Source organism: Eptatretus burgeri, chromosome 3 (assembly GCF_056783735.1).
Source record: "Eptatretus burgeri isolate ZD-2024b chromosome 3, Ebu_testis_v1, whole genome shotgun sequence".
Lineage (NCBI taxonomy): Eukaryota > Metazoa > Chordata > Myxini > Myxiniformes > Myxinidae > Eptatretus > Eptatretus burgeri.
In genome coordinates this window covers 105,866,117-105,885,804 of record NC_140963.1, presented here as the reverse complement: position 1 = coordinate 105,885,804, position 19,688 = coordinate 105,866,117, and positions in this window count along the sequence as shown.

Sequence of the window (19,688 nt, the reverse complement as noted above, 5' to 3'; positions counted from 1 at the left end):
TATAAAACCTGGAGCTTTGAGGACCGAAGGAGCTCCAAGAGGCCGCGCAGGTTACCTTCCTCACTGGGGCGACCCGCGATGTTCTTTCCCCACGGCAGCTAGCGTAGCCACGGCCTGGTGATTCGGGCCCCAGCCGGCAACGCCTGAGAGGAACGAACAGGTCTTTGCTCTTTCTGAGTTGATGCTCTCTTTAAGAACCCATCTGTCCCTCAGCGATGCTCGGACTGTTCTGAAGCCCGATCACCTCAGACCGTTCGGTGCTGATTGGCGAGCTCTCTCCAGCTCGCACACGTAGCTCTGTGCGGAACAGCAAGCTTGGCCATACCCCCAGCTCGCGTCTCCTCCGCTCTCCTCAGCTTCTCCACCGACTGCAGGCTTCAGGCTCCAGGCGCTCTGAACCCCGACAGACACTCCACCGACTGACCACGCTTGGCGTTCCGCTCGGCCTTTTATAGGGCCCGAGAGATGAGGTTTGGCCTTCCCACTCTCACCTCTGATCTCTGACGCCCCCGCTGGCTCCGCCCCTCTCACTCTCTTGATCCGAATTCCGAGGCGAAGCTTGCACAGAGCGGACATGCGCGAGATCACCGACTTGCGCGGCGAGCGGATGTGCTCAAAATCACCGATTTGCGCGGCGTGCAGACGTGCGCAAGATCACCGACTTACGCGCCGAGCAAACCCCCGCGTGTGCCTGCAGCGATGCCGTTCGATGCGGACTCGCCGTGGCTGGCGCAAAGATGGCATCGCTTTGGAGATGAAGGTGAGGCGATGTTATTCGTGTTGATCTATTGGGGGAGATGTGGATTAGGGGATGGTGAGGAGATGTCGTTGTTGTGAAGGCGGTTGTGGAGAGAGTGGTTGGTGGTTGGCGTAGTGGAGAAGGTGGTTTGTGGTTGGCGTAGTGGAGAAGGTGGTTGGTGGTTGGCATGGTGGAGAAGGTGGTTGGTGGTTGGCATGGTGGAGAAGGTGGTTGGTGTTTGGCATTGCGGAGAGGGTGGTGGTAATGGCGGTTGGTCCAAAATAACGATAGTAAAAGAAAAACACTATCTCAAAGATCACAGCCCTGATCACACGAATAATAACCATTAGACAACCGTGGGGAAATCTATCTGAACACAGACTTATCGGCATAACTGAACTAAGGACCTATATGGTGCTCTGCGAATTTCCACAGCCGTAACACTACCCCTTCCCCTTTTTACAGACTCGTCCCGAGTCGTTGAATTTTTGTGTGCCATCATGTGTAAGTTTCCCCTAGAACATTTTATCTTCGGATCCCTGAGTGCGACATTTAGTGTATTCGTGTCCCAAAAATGAATAACCTAGAGGCTGAGTAACTAACGAAACAAACCCACTAATGCAGACGACTTAAATAAATTGCCTGCGCTACGCCAAACATGCAGGGGAGCAAAAGTCATGTACAATTTTCCTTATCCTTAACTTAACCTTAACCTTACAAATTTACACTAAACCATGGCCCAGGCTGATGGACTCTGTGGGGAAAAAGGGCACATAGTAATGTTAGTCACGGTTTGTGAGGGTGAGCGCTCCGCAGATGAAGGTCGGATGTCTTCGGGGACTGTTCAAAAGGCCCCCGTTGTCTGTCACAAAACCTTTTTATGTCTTCAGCTGCTGAAGGCAACTCACCCTAACCCGGCGGCTATGCGCCATCCCACAGGCCATTCTTCAATCAGGGAGCCAGGCTGCTCACACGCAGTCTCTGGCTCTTGAAACAAATGCAGGTGACGGGGAATATTGCCGGCTGCACCAATGCAGTCCTCGGCCTCCCCCTTGAATGAGAGCAGTGAACACAAATGGTGCACGGGTGCACAAATGCAGTCTCCTTGTGCGGCTGCCTGCAAGGCAGTCCCTGCAGAACACTGGATGGTACTGACGCAAGCAAACACAAGCAAATGGGCGGATGGTTGGATGGATGGATACACATGGTGCACGGGCTGCTCAATGCAGTCCCGTGGTGCGGCTGCCTACAGGGCAGTCCCTGCAGCTCGCGTGATGATCCTGGCGCACATGGTGATGGAGAAATGTGGCAAATGCAACCAAGGGCTAGCAGGCATGGGGCAAGACAAAGGCAGGCAGACAAGGCATGGCAAGGCCGGCACAGGCCATTGTAGCAAAAACAGGCCGGCAGGTGAAGCGGGCCAGCACAGGCCTTGCAGCAAAACAGCTGGCAGGTGAACTAACCGGCACAGGCCATGTAGTAAAACAGCCGGCAGGTGAACTGACCGGCCCAGGCCTTGCAATAAAACAGCCGGCAGGTGAATTGACCGGCACAGGCCTTGTAGTAAAACAGCCGGCAGGTGAACTGACCGGCACAGGCCTTGTAGTAAAACAGCCGGCAGGTGAACTGACCGGCATAGGCCTTGTAGTAAAACAGCCGGCAGGTGAACTGACCGGCACAGGTCTTGTAGTAAAACAGCCGGCAGGTGAACTGACTGGCACAGGCCTTGTAGTAAAACAGCCGGCAGGTGAACTGACCGGCACAGGCCTTGTAGCAGGTGTGTGGAGGGAGTGCGGTGGTGCTGGCCACTCGGAAGGCGGGCTCGGACCTACCCTACTGTCTCCCTCCCAACCTATCGCCTTTGCCTGTCTCTGTCCATACCCACCCCCTTAGTTTGCAAATATCCAAATTTAGCCCCAACTTATTTTTTTTGTTGTTTTATTTTATTTTTATTTCCCCTTCTATAAATCGTCTCCCTCACCCCCTTTATTGTCTCTGTCCAGCTAACCTATCCTGTTACCTCGCCTACTCCCAACCCCTACGTTCCCTTCCTGGAGGGGAATAAGGGAGAGCTCGCGTCCTGTGTCGAGGCCCAATGAAGCCTCAGAATGGCCTCCTCATATTTCAGCGATCTTCTCACTCAAGGTGAGTCCAGCGGCCCACAACGAGCGAAGGGATGGATGGTGCGGAGGGGTACATCTCCTAACTACCCTAACATTTATTAACCTTAAACTAGCCCGGGGCTTTCCAAAAGCGCCTCGCTTAAACTGCTGGTTCTAACAACCAAGATTCCCGTCGCCTGTGTTGGTGTCCACACAATTTCGGGCCTCGCCCTCCAATTTTCGCTCATGCCCTCGCACGGTTTCGTGGCAGGCCCTCCAAATTTCCCTCGTGCCCTCACACGGTTTCGTGGCTGGGACACGTGGCTCCCTTGGCAGGAACTACCCTCTGCCGATTCTCCAACTATGGCACCCCCGGGCCCTGCAACTGTCTCTGAGCCTACCAGCTCCCGAAACACTGGGGAGTACCCTCCCTGGCTACTCCCCTGAAATGCTCACGTGGCAGGCTGGCGCCCCGGCCCCTTCCCTGGGTGCCCATGCCCAATGCACTGCCCACATGGCCAATGGCGCCCTGGGCACCGCATCATGCTGGCCCACCCGTGCCTACTCCACTACCCCGGCCCCCCATGGGCCCTTGGCCTACCGCGGCCGACTAGCCCGGTGCCCGGGGTACCCACTAAGCGATACTCATCGTTCGCAGCCACACTCCCAGCCCATCAACAGGGCTCCCGCACTCCTTCAAATGGGTTTCGAGCCTACGTTCCCACCAACAGCAAAACTACCTCCATTTTGACAATTTGACTAACCCCCTAACTCACTTTACACTGACCCCAGGGTCCCTTGGGTGGGAGTCACTCCTCCGCCCAATCACTCCTCGCACGATGCATAACACATTCGCTCCATACACACAGGCTCTCTGGCCTCACTCACTCACCAAGTACATTTTCCACTTCATCCCTGAACTCTGCCATTCTTCTCACTAAATCCCATTACTATTTCGTGCTCCCTCGTCATCCCTTAAACTATAGCACGTTCCATTTAATCTAGGTAGCCAAGCTACATCCCCTCGACACATTAACAGTCTGTCCATGTCCTTAAAATAATCATGTCCCATATCCCATCCTAAATCTCAACTAAAATCCCTCTAACTAATCCATTCCACTGGCTCCACGAGGACTTATCCCTGCCCCCATGAAGCCGGTCTAACCAAGCAAACCCATCCCCCTAACTAGTTGTATCCTGTGCCCCAGGACAGGGGGGGTCTTCCACCCCTTGCCCAGGGAATCCTGTTCACCCGAAGCGACGCTTGCTTTTTTCTTTTTTTTATGCGCACACCAGCGCGGCAACTTGCAACCTGCGCTTTCTCCCCGTGACGTCATGGCAGCTGTTCGCGTTTCGCGCACCTCGTCCCTTCTCGGACGGTACCATCCGGCAGGGATTCCCCTCTTGCTGGATTCCAACCATGCAGCCACGACGTCACCCTGCGCATCCAAAGCAAACCTCGCGTTTCGAGGGGTTCCCCACGTGAACACATGTGCTCTGCTCGTCGGAGCTTTACAAACACGCTCACGTGGAGAACCCATCCGGTCCAAATCCATTATCCAGCCTACCTTCTGTCCGTCTGCAGGGTCAGCTCGAATCCACCGCGGCGTTTCCGGACCGGGCTTCACTCCTGCAGGCGCGCACGTGGCGGCCTCGTGTGTAGCTCAGCACAGACCCCGCGCGTGCTGCCGTGCAAACCCGACATGGTCCCCAAAATAGCTACGGCCCCTACTCGGCCTTTGTCCACCTTCAGGCACCGTCGTCGTCGCACTCTCGCGCACAAACTCCCACGTGCCACGATGCTCACACACCTCTCCATGACACTCGGACATGCGGTTGCATGTTCCCGCATGCCGACCGTCATCTTCCTTACATACAGCACTCTCACACATGCGGTTTAACTCATACATTTCAAAACCACACACGCCGTTTCCCTCACACACGCTGTTCCTTCCATAGTGGTGTTTCCTTTACACACGCGGTTTCACTCACGCTCACCATTTCACTCGCACACATGGTTCCACTTGCACAGGGGGTTTCATTCACACACGGCATGCTGGGAAGCACGCATTTCGGCACACTCGCAACCTTGCACACCATTTTACTCACACACGCGGTCGCTTTCACACAACGCCTTTCACCCACGCTATGCGTGCTTTTCAGCACACATTTCACCACACTTGTAAACACACATACTGGAACAATCGTGCTGGGGATCGGTGCCACAAGGGGTTCCAGGGCCTTCACACCCCTCAAGCTTCGTGTGCATCCGTCAACAGCACTCGCCCCCTCTAACCCGCAAAGCTCGACCGGACGCACCCGGTCGAGATCCGCCTCAAGGGGGCATATTTCCTCCCCTTGTTCCATAAGGAGGCTATCCGGCTGGTTGCACCAGGTCACGACACATTCCCCGAGCTCCCCTTCATTGTCCTCAACTACCTCCGTGTGTGTGTGTGTGTGTGTGTGTGTGTGTGTGTGTGTGTGTGTGTGTGTGTGTGTGTGTGTGTGTGTGTGTGTGTGTGTGTGCTCGTCTTTCACCCCGTCGTTATCGTGTAGTCTCTCCTCTACTTTTTCTATCTCCCGAGTCTCTATACATTTTATTTCCTTGTTCATTATTTCCGTTTCTTCCTCGCTTTCATTAGTTTCTCCCTGGATCTTCATCTCTGTTTCCTCCTTCGTTTTATTTAATTCGGTCTCGCTCCCGTGTCTCTGTCACCATTAATTTTTCCGTCGTAGTCACCTCCACGTGTCTCGTCCTACACGTCTCCTGAATTACTTTGTCCTCCACCGCGAGGCCGACACAGTCCACACTCCCCCTCAGCTCGTTCACTCCAGCACGTGGCGCCACCACCTTGTGCTCCACTGCCCGCGTTTTGCTCCTCGCAACCGCCATTTTTGCCTTCGTGCCCGCCTGCAGGCCTCGGCCAATGCGCTGCATCTCACCCCTCAGCGTTTGCATATTCTCTTCCATTTGTTGCACATTCTTATCCATTTTTTTATTCATGCCATCCATTTTGCACGCATTCGCTTTTACTTCCGCCAGCAAAACCATTAACAGCTGGCTCATGTCAGGTGGCCCGGTGGCAGTCGCTTCGCCATCAGGCGTGGATCTCCTGGGGACTGGGGAGGGATTTTGACGGAGGAGGAAGGGGGGTGGGGTGTCAAAAGCCGCGACCGCCGCCGCTGCGCCCATTTCAGACTCTGGGTTCGTTTGTGGGGGATGTTCAACCAGCATAATAGGCATGTTCTGCATGGTCATTTCATCCTGGGCCATGGATTCTATTATCTCTAAATCCATACCTAATCCCTCCTGCCCCTGTTCGCCTTGAAATGCCATTTTGCGTAACCGCAGCTGGGCCACGGCCTGGTAATTCGGGCCCCAGCCAGCAACGCCTGAGAGGAACGAACGGGTCTTTGCTCTTTCTGAGTTGATGCTCTCTTTAAGAACCCGTCCGTCCCTCAGCGATGCTCGGACTGTTCTGAAGCCCGATCACCTCAGACCCTTCGGTGCTGGTTGGCGAGCTCTCTCTGGCTCACACACGAACACGCGGCTCCACGCGACACAGCAGGCTTGGCTGTGCCCCCAGCTCACGTCTCCTCCGCTCTCCTCAGCTTCTCCACCGACTGCAGGCTTCAGGCTCCAGGCTCCAGGCGCTCCAAACTGCGACAGACACTCCACCGACTGACCGCGCTTGGCGTTCCGCTCGGCCTTTTATAGGGCCCGAGAGACGAGGTTTGGCCTTCGCACTCTCACCTCTGATCTCTGACCCCCCCCCACCCCCCCTGCTGGCTCTGCCTCTCTCGCTCTCTTGATCCGAATTCCGAGGCTAACCTTGCACAGAGCGAACGTGCGCGAGATCACCGACTTGCGCGGCGAGCAGACGTGCTCGAAATCACCGACTTCCGCGGCGAGCAAACCTCCGCGTGTGCCTGCAGCGGTGCCGTTCGATGCGGACTCGCCGTGGCTGGCGCAAAGATGGCGCCGCTTCGGAGATGAAGGTGAGGCGATGTTGTTCGTGTTGATCTATTGGGGGAGATGTGGATGAGGAGATGTCGTTGTTGTGAAGGCGGTTGTGGTGAGGGTGGTTGGTGGTTGGTGTGGTGGAGAAGGTGGTTGGTGGCTGGCATAGTGGGGAAGGTGGTTGGTGGTTGGCGTTGCGGAGACGGTGGTAGTAATGGCGGTTGGTCCAAAATAACGACAGTAAAAGAAAAACACTATCTCAAAGATCACAGCCCTGATCACACGAATAAATCCCATTGCACAACGGTGGGGAAATCTATCTGAACACAGACTTATCGGCATAACTGAACTAAGGACCTATATGGTGCTCGGCGAATTTCCACAGCCGTAACAATACTTTGAACCAAGGACTGATAAAAAATAATCAAAATGCTATTATCGACATGAAACGCTTTCAATTTCCTGAAAAAGTACAATCTTTGATGTGCTTTCCGGCCAACACTTGGCAATTCCTGCTCCATTCCAATTTGTTATCAATCATTGTACCAAATTACTGACACTCAGGAACTTGTTCAATACTATAGTCATGAATGAATAAAGGGTCATGGTCACCGACTAAGCATTGAAAAACAAAAATCATTTTCTTTGTCTTGTTGACATCAAGAACAAAATAATGGTGTCACACTAGTCTACAAACCTCTGAACTTCAATCCCATATTCATGGTTATCATAAAGTAAGAAACCCTCAAGTATGTAAGCAAGGGGGCTGGCAGGATGTCCTGGAGGTATGCACACTCACCTCTAAACTGTCTAGCCTGGATTTGAATCTCGACCCAGCTATAAAAATGTCATCCTGGTGTTTCACAGGCAGGGACATTCATCAATGTCCCTCAAATAGACATTAAACTGGGTGTCCCGTCTGCCGGAATTAGTTTGTACACATTACAGACCTCACAGCGTCCTTTGCAAACAGTAGGCAAGCTATCGCCAGCACAATGAACAAATTCCAAATTCCTGCCCTAACAATGCTGGGAAAGCATTAATTGCAAACCACGCAGGATAACCTTTGTTCAGGAAAGCTGTTTCGGCTGCACCGACCCTCTGTGAAGAATATGGTGCTTGAGAGACAGAGATATAATTTTCGCAGAGCCCATCCATCCATCTTAAAACATTAAAACAATGAGCAGAGTACCCATCCTACTCCTACAGGCAATCTTGTTCCAAGAGTTGATGGAATATGTTTTTTTCGGCAAAGCTAAGATTGGCAAAATCTCTTTTTTTCTCCAAAACTTAATGGAATCAAATGAAACCTGCACAGGCACAACTTCAGGGTGCCCTCATTAATCCCTGAAAGTTTCAGCTTCCTGCATCAAATCCTCCAAAAGGAGTTGACACATACATACACACATACGCCATAGTTCCATTAGAGTAATATGATTCTCATAAATCAAGTAATGTGGACTGTCTTTCCTCAAATTAGGTGTGCTAAAGATTGCAACTTACAACTATTCATGGAATCAACTACGATAGATGGTATTCATGGAATACTTACCTCGTGCAAACTTGAGAAAGACTTGATGCGAGCCAACTCTTCTGGCAGCAAATTTGTAATTAAAAAAATTAAATTCAAATCAAATGGAAGACTGAGATGTATCAGTAGTTTATGATAATGCATGCATACATGGGTGCACCGGGGCGTCGTTAGCGGAGTCATGTGACCTGCCCATGTTCCGATGCTGTGCTGTGCTGTGTTGTGCTTTTATCCGAATTAAACCTGTTGTTCCAACTTCAGAGCCTTCGTCCCTGTCTATCGAGTACATTACAAATACCAAATACAACAGGTGCTGCATTGGAGTCATCAGAAGGAACCCGAACAACCAAAAAGCAAAGATGAAGTCATCAGGAGGAACCTGGATAGTACTCAGGGTTTAACTGTTACTCCTCCACCATGAAAGCGATCGAGGTGCAGCCAAGTGAGCCTTATTCAAAAAAAAAGAGAAAGAACCAAGATTCAAAATATTAAACAGTTTTGGCTGCCAGACCATGCATCCGATCAGGTTGAATTTTAACACATGTATTCCCCCATCACTACTGGATCATAATTTTTAAGTTTCACGTCGATTCATGCAGCGGTTCAAGAGAGAATTTTTGAAATATTTTCCTTCAATCCAATATGGCTGCCAAACCATGTGACCTACAAATTATTCATGAACACCCTGGTATCAATAAGGCTCGGGGAACATGTGTGTGAAGTTTCCCCTCAAAATGTAAAGCCGTTCTGTAAAAGGAGATTTTTAAAGGTTTTAGGGTAAATCCAATATGGCTGCCAAACCATATGACCTCTGATGTCATAAATGGGAACTTTTTGTTCCTCATGGATAAGTGGTCATACCTGTAAATTCTCTCCTCAATCTGTTCAGCCGTTTCGGAGAAGAAGATTTTTTGAAGGTTTCCTTTTTTAAAAAAAAATTATATAGCTGCTGAACCACGTGACTGATAATATCATAAATATTTTTCTGTTGACCAATTTATCCCGAGATGACCCTCAAAATTTTTCATACCGATTGGTTGTGGCGTTCTACGGATGCAATGATGACATCATGACGAAGGCACCTATGACATCATAAACAAAATCACACTTATTCACCATGTGGAGTCCTTAACATGTGCCAAGTTTCAATTTTTTTCCATAGAGCGGTTTCAGAGATACAGAGGTCCAACGTTTCTCATTTTTTCAAAAATGGCTGCCACACCACGTGATCTATGACGTCATAATTATCATGAACATATTCTGCATGAGTAGTCGCACCGATGGTGAAAATTTCGTCTCAATCCGACAAGCGGTTCCAGAGAAAAGGGAATAACAAAATGCAGACACGCAAGTACGCACGTGCAGGACCGATTGTTGAACCCCGCTTTTCGCTTCGCGAGCGCGGGCTAACTAGATGGTATTCATGGAATAGCTACCTCGCGCAGTCTTTAGAAGTACTTGGTGCGACTTGCGAGCCAACTGTTCTGGCAGCAAATTTGTAATTGCATCTATCCACACTTCTGATTGAATGTGTAGAAATTGTACTTTGAAAATTTTCAATGTCCACTCAATATGCGCAATATCAAATGGCCATGTAACATGGGGTAAAGTTTCAATTTCCTCCGTTGAACGGTTTTCGATGTACACTCTTAACAAAATGCAGACACGTACGGATGTATGTATGTCCGCGAGCGATAGCTTAACCCCACTTTTCGCTTTGCGCTTGTGTATGTGGACTCATATTATCATCCTCATTGGTTAAAGCCATCGGAAAGCATTAAACAGCGTCTCTCATCTCCCACCTAGTGGTTTTGCATTGTACTTACAAAGTTCGCCTGGAAAACTTTTCTTCGCCTCGATAATATCGCAAGACAGGTGAAAGTTTACAAAGGTGAGAATAATTGTGGAAATCCCAAACACATGTCACAACAGTAAATACAACGCGTGAATGGCAAAGCAACCTGGTTCTCCTTTTGAACCTGGTGTTGGTTTCTCGGTTAGGGTCGCGGCTTGGGATCCTCGGGTCCTGAGTTCAAGCCCCGTTTTTCGCTGAATTAGCACCAGGGGGTTGACTCAGCCTGTCATCCTTCCGAGGTCGTTGAAATGAGTACCAGTGTCGCAGCCAAAAAGGCTGATGCCTTTTTGATGCCTGATGCCTCGAAACGACTGGATATGAGAGTACTAACTCCTACTTGCCGTGAACTTTCTTTCAAAAAGGCACAATAATATATGAGCATTAACACCTTCTCTTTTTTGATGTCTAAGTGGTCGAGATTCGTGGAAGAGATAGAGGCGGAATGCAAAGGTGGGGGGGGGGGATTTACCTTTATCATGTTGGCAACCAATTCCCATAATCACGTGGTTCCTCCTGATGAGTGCACCTGCTGAAAGGTGAATGTGGAACACAGTCTGGTGATGAATACCTGTCAAGATTATATGCAAGTTCACAGTGATAAACCAATCAAATTTCGTGACATTAATGATCTTCCATTGTTGTTCAAATAATTGTAATCAATGTGTACAAATGAGTGTTGTTCATGTATTCTGCTTTCTTTTGGTTTTATAGGCCGAACGTGACAGATACATTCGAACCTTCAAACCCGAGCGAAACCAGACGGCCCAAGAAAAACACCAAGGAACTTGATTGAGAACTGGAAAGTGTCCCTTTTGCTTGTTATGATCTTTCTTCTGACACCTCGGAATTGATTATCACATTTTCCTCTGCTCATTCTGACATGAAGGCTGTTTGTCATTCCATGCTCTACTTTTTAATGTCGTTGTTCCACGTTTGGGAAATCCACAGCCAGAAGGGTGTTGTCCCAATGCAGAAAGCCAAAGTCAACTGTCGCGCCAATGTTGACGGACCCTGATATGCCACTGGGCCACATTACACACCTCAGTTGTTGATTGGCAGGCTTTCAGCGATTTTTTATAGAAAAACAAAGATAATTTTATGAAATAACCAGAAGAATATACTTCTCCTTCTCCTTCTCCTTCTCGTTTGGTGTGTCTGCCAAAAAAAAAAAAAAAAAGAATGCCATGAGACAAATCTTAACTTAGGTGGTTTGCATTTGCCTCTTCAGTGGGTGGTCAAGGAAGGAATTTATCATTTGTTCCAGTGTGCTGGGGATACCTCACCTTATACTCTTGGCAAAAGAACACCCTGGGATCATTAAAGTCTACCGAATAATGCTAACAGAAGGGACACCCGGCTTAACGTCCATCCGACCCACTTCGTGATGCAACGATTTACCTGGTAAGCAGCAATCCGATCTCTTTAAATTTCGGACTAAACCCACAATCGAACCCAGACTAAACAGTTTCAAGGAAAGTGCTCAACGGAAGTTTAGTTCACCTTCATGTCAATTGCTGAACAATCTTGTCTTCAACTTCATGCTTGTGTTTGGTTTTGTTCAAAGAAACAGCATGGGAAAGGTTGTAAGATGTCACATTCTTAACCTGCCGTAAGAATAATAATATATGGGCTTGTTCTAACCAGGGTCACACCATTGTCCTGCTGTAAGTGTTTACCAAGCCGTTTCCACAATTCCACGAAGCTTCCTTCCTCCAGGAACATCACTGCAAAAGGATTGCCAGGATGGTCTAGAATCTAGATGTATCCATGTTTGCCTCTGAGCAGTTGAGCCGAGGTTCAAATCCCGACGCAGCTAAAACCTGCCATCTTGGTGGTGTCTCACCGGCAGGGCGAGGCATCAATGTGTGTGCCGTCCTTTGGATGGACGTTAAACTGGGCGTCCCATCTGCCACCATTAGTTGGTGGATGTTAAAGATCCCATGGTGTCCTTCACGAAGAGTTGGCGAGCTCTCACCGGCACAATAAACAAATTACAAATTCTTGGCCTTACCTACAGGGGGCGTTGCATCAGTGGCACAGCCATGCTTGCTGCCCCCTGTCAGCCAATGATTGCTGCCCCCCTTCAGCCAATGATTGCTGCCCCCCTTCAGCCAATGATTGCTCCCCCGCTTCAGCCATGCTTGCTGCCCCCCTTCAGCCAATGATTGCTGCCCCCCTTCAGCCAATGATTGCTCCCCCGCTTCAGCCATGCTTGCTGCCCTCCTTCAGCCAATGATTGCTCCCCCCTTCAGCCATGCTTGCTGCCCCCCATCAGCCAATGATTGCTGCCCCCATCAGCCAATGATTGCTGCCCCCATCAGCCAATGATTGCTGCCCCCTTCAGCCAATGATTGCTGCCCCCTTCAGCCAATGATTGCTGCCCCCATTCAGCCATGATTGCTGCCCCCTTCAGCCAATGATTGCTGCCCCCTTCAGCCATGCTTGCTGCCCCCTTCAGCCAATGATTGCTGCCCCCTTCAGCCAATGATTGCTGCCCCCTTCAGCCAATGATTGCTGCCCCCTTCAGCCAATGATTGCTCCCCGCTTCAGCCATGCTTACTGCCCCCGTCAGCCAATGATTGCTGCCCCTTCAGCCATGATTGCTGCCCCCTTCAGCCAATGATTGCTACCCCCTCCACCCAATGATTGCTCCTCCCTTCAGCCAATGATTGCTGCCCCCCTTTCAGCCAATGATTGCTGCCCCCCCTTTCAGCCAATGATTGCTGCCCCCCTTTCAGCCAATGATGCTCTTCACAGACATGTGCTGCATACAAAAGAAGAAGAAAATTTCGTGCAAAAATGCTTGATAAAATACAAATTTCACACTTTGCATGTTTCGCATCTGCATCACAATAAGCTACACATATACGATCACAAAGCGATCACCAAGGGTAAACCTCCCACAACTTGCCCTTGGCGATCGTCCGTGACTTACTCTTGACCCGAGATGCACTGATGGCAATATTATGACCTTGACCTTCAACATTTAGGGATAGAGTGTAAAATAAGATAATGTGTTTCGATCTCCAATCAATCCATAAAACTCAACACCTTGAAAATCAGAGGAAAGTTATTGAAGTTACAATCAAAAAGGTGTTTTTTGTTAATTAGGTCACAATCTGAAGAAAAAAAAAATTAGGTTAAGGACACAAATCAAATATCCGGTGCACGATTATGATGCAAGAACATCTTAGAAAGACAAACAGTCTGAGATTCCACGTTGGCAAAAGAGTGATGACAAAAAACGCGTTTTTTTTTTCTGACCACCATTTGACCTTGACCTTTAACTCGGAGGGGTATCACGTAAATTAAGCAAAAATTCAGCTTGCTGTAAACAATCTAAAGAGGGCAATTTCGTTCCGTTCGAACAAACCTTAGACGAGTTATGGTAAAAAAAAAATTAAAAATGTTTAACTGTATATAATTATTCCCGGTGTTGGCTTAATGGTTAGGGTGGTGGGCTTGGGCTCCGAGGATCCTGAGATCAAATCCCACTCAGCTGTTGAATTAATACCAGGTGGGGTTGACTCTGCCTGTCATCCTTCCAAAGTTGGCAAAATGAGTGCCAGCTTGCAGGTATCCTGTGTCGGAGTGCCGACCCATCCAGGATTGTGCCCAATAGCGAAGGAGACCGCTTAGGCAACACCAACTTTCTGCACAGAGTATCATCCCAATGGAATGGAATGTATATAACTGGGTCATGACCTTAAAATTAGGTCAACGTCAAACAATTATGTCACCCCGCATACTTTTTATTCCCGTTATTGCTGCAAAATTAATTCCGAAAGTCTGAACAGGATCTGAGATACAGCTCGCACAATGGCAGAAATAAGGGAGAAAAACCTAAATGGTGATTGAGTACTCCGAGGGGGGTAAGACCTTGGCGTTTAACCTGGAAGGGTATGATGTCAAACGTAAATGTGCCTTGCACTAATAGGTCATGGCCTTTAAAATTAGGTCAAGGTCAAAAAAAGAGTCAACCTCACAAACTTTCAATTCACATTATTGATGCAAAATTTCGTTCCGAAAGTGCCAGTCGGCTCTGAGATACAGCTCGGAAATTGGGAGTGCAGGAAGAAAGAAAAATTCTAGAATCTAGATCGTGCTTTAGTACTCATAAGGGTCTAAGAAACTCTGTTGTACCATTAAACATCGGGGACACTAATTGTAGAAATAAACCCTACAACAGCAATAAATCTCCCCCGTCATATTGGGGGAGGCTTCATTGAAATATACATCGTACTTTCTGATTGTGATTTCTCCAATCAGTCTCCTTCCGCAATATCTTGTTATCACCTTGTCAAATCCTTCTCCAGTGTATGCTCCCCATTCACCCCATCTCTCATCTCAAGTGGCCTCACCCCTCTAACTTTACCCAAGATGTCAGAATGTCTGAACTCAGTGTTGGCCTCTAAATATCATGTGCCCAACCAACCCCGTTCTGTCCCCACCTTTTCCGCTCCAACCCACTGCTCACTGAATTCCGTGTCTTTCTCACCCAAGAAGGTAGAGAACATTCTGTCCACATTGCACTCTGCATCGGCAACAGGACCGGCTGCCATCAGTGCCATTTGTTATCAAATCTCACTCTGCTGCTCCTCAGTCTGCACTCTTCAGCCTGGCTTTCATGTTTGAACACGTCCTGTCTGTCGAGAAGATGGCTAACATCACTGCTGTTTACAAGAAGTGTGCGGAAACATTTTCTCAACGACAGGACAATAACCGAGGTAATTGAATCTTGCAACATCACTGCCGAGATCAAGTATTTCCTCTTTTGGATTTGGTTCCAGTCACCCAACCTTGGATATGCTGGTGTCTCTCTCCCACCAATGGTTGGGCCTGGTGTTGGCTTTGCGGTTAAGGTGGCTGGCTTGGAATCTTCGGGTCCTGAGTTCGAGCCCCTGTGATCCATTGAATTAACACCAGGTGGGGTTCACTCAGCCTGTCTTCCATCTGAGGTTGGTGAAATGAGCACCAGTGTACTAGTAATAGGGGCACTACATCAGCGGCATAACTGTGTCCTCAACCAATGATGCAACCAGCAGCTACAGGCTGCATATGAAGAAGAAAAAACAAGAACAAGCAGGTAGGCGGCGATGGGTCGCTGACTGTTAGTATTGCAACACTTTGACCGCTGACCTAGTGGAGATAGGTCATTATGCAAATGAGCAAACTTGTACTACTCATCGGGGAGTATTCACGTGCAAAAATTTGTTTGGATCGGTTGAGCCGTTTTGCTGGTAGGGGGACTTGAATAGACATTTTGACCGAAAAATGCACTTATTGACCTTTGACCCCTGAACTAATCGAGATAGGTCATTATGCAAATAAGCAAAGTTGTAGTACTCATTACGATCTATAAGCATTTAAAGTTTCATTTGATTCAGTTCAATCGTCTTGGAGCTAGTGTGATTTAAAGTTTCAGCAGGAATGCTCAATGGCCCTCGGACACCCAAGTTGAGAGGGTTGCCATTTGGAAACTATAAGATATAGAGCAAAATGGATGTCATAGAGCGAATAGGGAATCACCTTAAGATTATGCATATCAAATCTCATCCAGTTCCGTCTACTGATAACTACTCGGTATCCATTTGAATGAAAAGTACCGAAAATGTGGTTTGAAATCGGAAATCCCCAAAGTTCGAGGGGTTGCTGTGGGCGAACAAAGATCGAAATCGAAAATCCGGCTCGATCGTTTGTACACAATGTATTCCAGACTATTAATGTGAACTTTCATAACCATCCGACCATAAACCTAGGAGGAGTAGCATTTGGCGCGAAGGTACCTCCAGCTCTAGCATATTATCGATTTTCGCACTAATTGACCTTTGACCCCTGACCTAAGGGAAATCGGTCAATATGTCCTGAGGCAAAGTTGTAGTACTCATTGAGTACCATGAAGCTGCAAAGTTTCATTCGTATCGATGCACTCACCTGGTCGCTAGGGGGCCTTCAATTTTCGCCAATTTTCACACATACCCTAATTGTAGGGGGCGCTGCGGGTAAAGTATTCCATATATCACAAAAACCAGAATATATTTGATAAAGCATCACCTGTAGATCATTCATGCCAAATTTCATAACCCTACGTGGGATAATGGCTTTCGGAATTGATTTCGCGTGAACGGTATCGATTTGGAAGGTTTTTCGGTTGTTGCTAGGGAACCAAAGCGTCCCTAGCAACCATCACAATTTCCAAAGCACTCGGTCATAAGATGTATCTACCACCCGAATTTGGTCAAAATCCGCCCACGTTTACTACCTCTTATGCTGATGACAAACGAACAAATATCCAAACAAACACACAGAATTACTGACAATAAGGGTCACCTATTTTGGCGACCCAACAAGAAGAAGAAGCAATGGTTGGAGACCCGATTTTCAAACAAGAGGTCAGGACAATCTCTCTGGATAGACTGCATCTCTGGCATTCGATGCAGTTTGGCCTTGAGCAGCATGAGCAGAATGTTTTAATGATAATTATGACATCATAGGTCACGTGGTGTGGCAGCCATGTTGAAAAAAGAAAAATATTTGGACCTCTGTCTCTCCAAAATCACACCAAGGAAAAAATTGAAACTTGACACATGGCAAGATCTCATGGAGAATAAGAGTAATTTATTATGATGTCATAGGTGCCTTTTTTATGATGTCATAAATACATACATAGAATGCTGCGTCCGATCCGTATGAAATTTTTTGAGGGTCATCTCGGGATAAATTGGTACACACAAAATTAATTGATGATGGCATCAGTCAAGTGGTTTGGCAGCCATATTGCTTTTTTTTTTTTTCTTTTTCAACCTTCAAAAATCTTCTTCTCTGAAACAGCTGTAAATCGCGCGGCAAAACTTTACAGGTGTGACCGCCTATCCATGAGAAATAAAACGTTCACACATATGATGTCATAGGTCATATGGTTTGGCGGCCATATTGGATTGAGCAAAAAAAATTAAAATTATTTGTATTGAACCGCTTCATCGATCAATATGAAACTTCACAATTATCATGTAGTAGTTTAGTAGTTATGTGGAATATAGGTTTTAAATTTCAACCTGATCGGATGCCCTGTCTGGCAGCCAGAGTTAATTAATTTTTTTTTGATCTGGATTCTTTTTCTCTTCTTTTTTAAAATAAGGTTCATTTGGCTGTGACTGGATGGATTTGAGGGTAGAGGAGTAGCAGCTGACAACCGAATCCTATCGAGGTTCCTCTTGATGACTTCATCTTTGCTTTTTGCTTGTTCGGGTTCCCTCTGATGACTCCAAGGCAGTATTGTACCGATTTGGTCTTCCATTTGATTTGAATTTATTTCAATCCCATTCCAAATTCAAATGAATAACAATAAACGTCATGGGTCAGGGTCCAGTGTCTGATCAAAGTGGGACGTCTTGGTTCCTGGTCATCACTGCAAGCAGTTATAAAGTGGTTGTTCTAGTTATGTCTATTATCAATTACGTAACACACGAGTACACAAACACCACACAAAACAAGTCCTGGCAGGGTCTGCAATCTCTGAAAGGTGTGTGTGTGTGTGTGTGTGTGTGTGTGTGTGTGTGTGTGTGTGTGTGTGTGTGTGTGTGTGTGTGTGTGTGTGTGTGTGTGTGTGTGTGTGTGTGTGTGTGTGTGTGTGTGTGTGTGTGTGTGTGTGTGTGTGTGTGTGTGTGTGTGTGTGTTTGGAAAATCCCGCCTTTTCATTCCTGCGCCATTCCATCGTACACTCTTCAACACTTTTCATTCACTTGCGCACCCGGGTATTCGAGCAACTCATCTCCACGCGCTACGTCTGGCCACGCATCAATGCCGAGTTGCGCCATTGGGCCAAGCAATGGCCTTGAATGTCAGCATTGACATCCTCAATGTCAACGGTTTAAGATCTAACCTCATACTGTCGCACCACTCGGTAGCTTTTCAACACCAGAGAGGCGTTTCCACAGGGTCGATGTGGATATTATCCATCCCCTACCACCTTCAAACAGGCACCGCTATTTACTGACTTTTGTTGACCACTTCACCCATTGGCCAGATGCCATACTGATAGACCACATCACCGCATATACCATCGCCAGGGACTTTGTCCACACCTGGATCGCACGTTTTGGTGTTCCATCAACAATCGCTATGGATCATGGTAGCCAGTTTGAATCGACTCTATTTCGCGAAATGACTCAACTCCTGGGTACCGACCATGTGTGAACCACTGCTTATCACCCAGCAGCGAATGTTATGGTGGAGTGTGTCCACCGCCAACTCAAGTCTTCCCTGAAAGAGCATGACAACTCCACACACCGGACAGACGTCGTACCTACGGTCCTGCTTGGTACGTGAGCTGCTCGAAAGGCGACTTTGGGTGCTCCACTGCAGAACTAGTGTGCGGTGCACCACTTCGTCTCCTAGTAGAATTCTTCTCAGCGTCTGATGACACGTTGCCTGACGCCACCAAGTATGCCAACCAACTTGGTTCGGCCATGCAGGTCCTCCCGGCGACACTGACATGTACTTCTTCGTCATGATCAGTTTTTATTCCCCAGGAATTTTATATGTGCACCCATGTGTGATTCGGATGGTGTGATGCTGTCCGGAAACCCTTGTAGCACCCTTATGATAGACCTTACAAAGTTCCACAATGCTTCGATAAGACCTTCATACTCGATATTAACGGTGGTCGTGATACCGTCTCCATTGATTGCTTGACACAGCAGCAGAGCCGACCCTCCCACTGACCCTACAGGTCGACACCTACTACCACAATACCCTAAATGTCATACACAGCTTGCTCTGAGCGTCATGTACACTTCCCAGCACGATATTTATGAGAATACATTTTTCTTGTTGACCATTTCTCTTTGCTGTGACTTTTGTGTTTTTGCATGGACAGTCAACATCTCTTCTCCTTCCACCATATTGTATTTTGTTTGTACAGTACCTTCCGTTCAGACGAACGCACTAGGAAGGGTAGCACTGTCGTGGCATCATTTTGCCTTGGATTTCATAATATGTAAATATGCTTGAGCTCTGGTTTATCGGGAAGTTTCCGATCCAGGGTGTCCCGGAAGAAGGACGAGTGGGTTGGACGGAAGTGCTTGAATAAAGAGAATTGACCCGGAATCCGAACGTCGTTTCCTCCAACCTAAATTGATGACCCCGGCGTTATCCGAATGGACAGACGAGGAGTGACGAGCACACAACCGGTCTCTGGGAACGACCAACCAGCCGCGTCTTTCCCGGTCACTCAATCAGCTTCATCTATGACAGTGGTTTTGATAAAGCTGCCGCCATTCTGGCCTAATGACCCGCAGCTACAGTTTACTCAAGTCGAAGACCAATTCGACACCCGGAACATAATGACCAAGTTGATGTGGTTCAAATACATTGTTAGCTCCTCGTCACTAGAGTATGCGATAGAGGTGAGAGATACTTTACTACAACCTCCAATGAATGCTTCATCCATGACTTTGAAGGCACACCCATAAAGCGCATGACCCCCATTGAGCACTTTC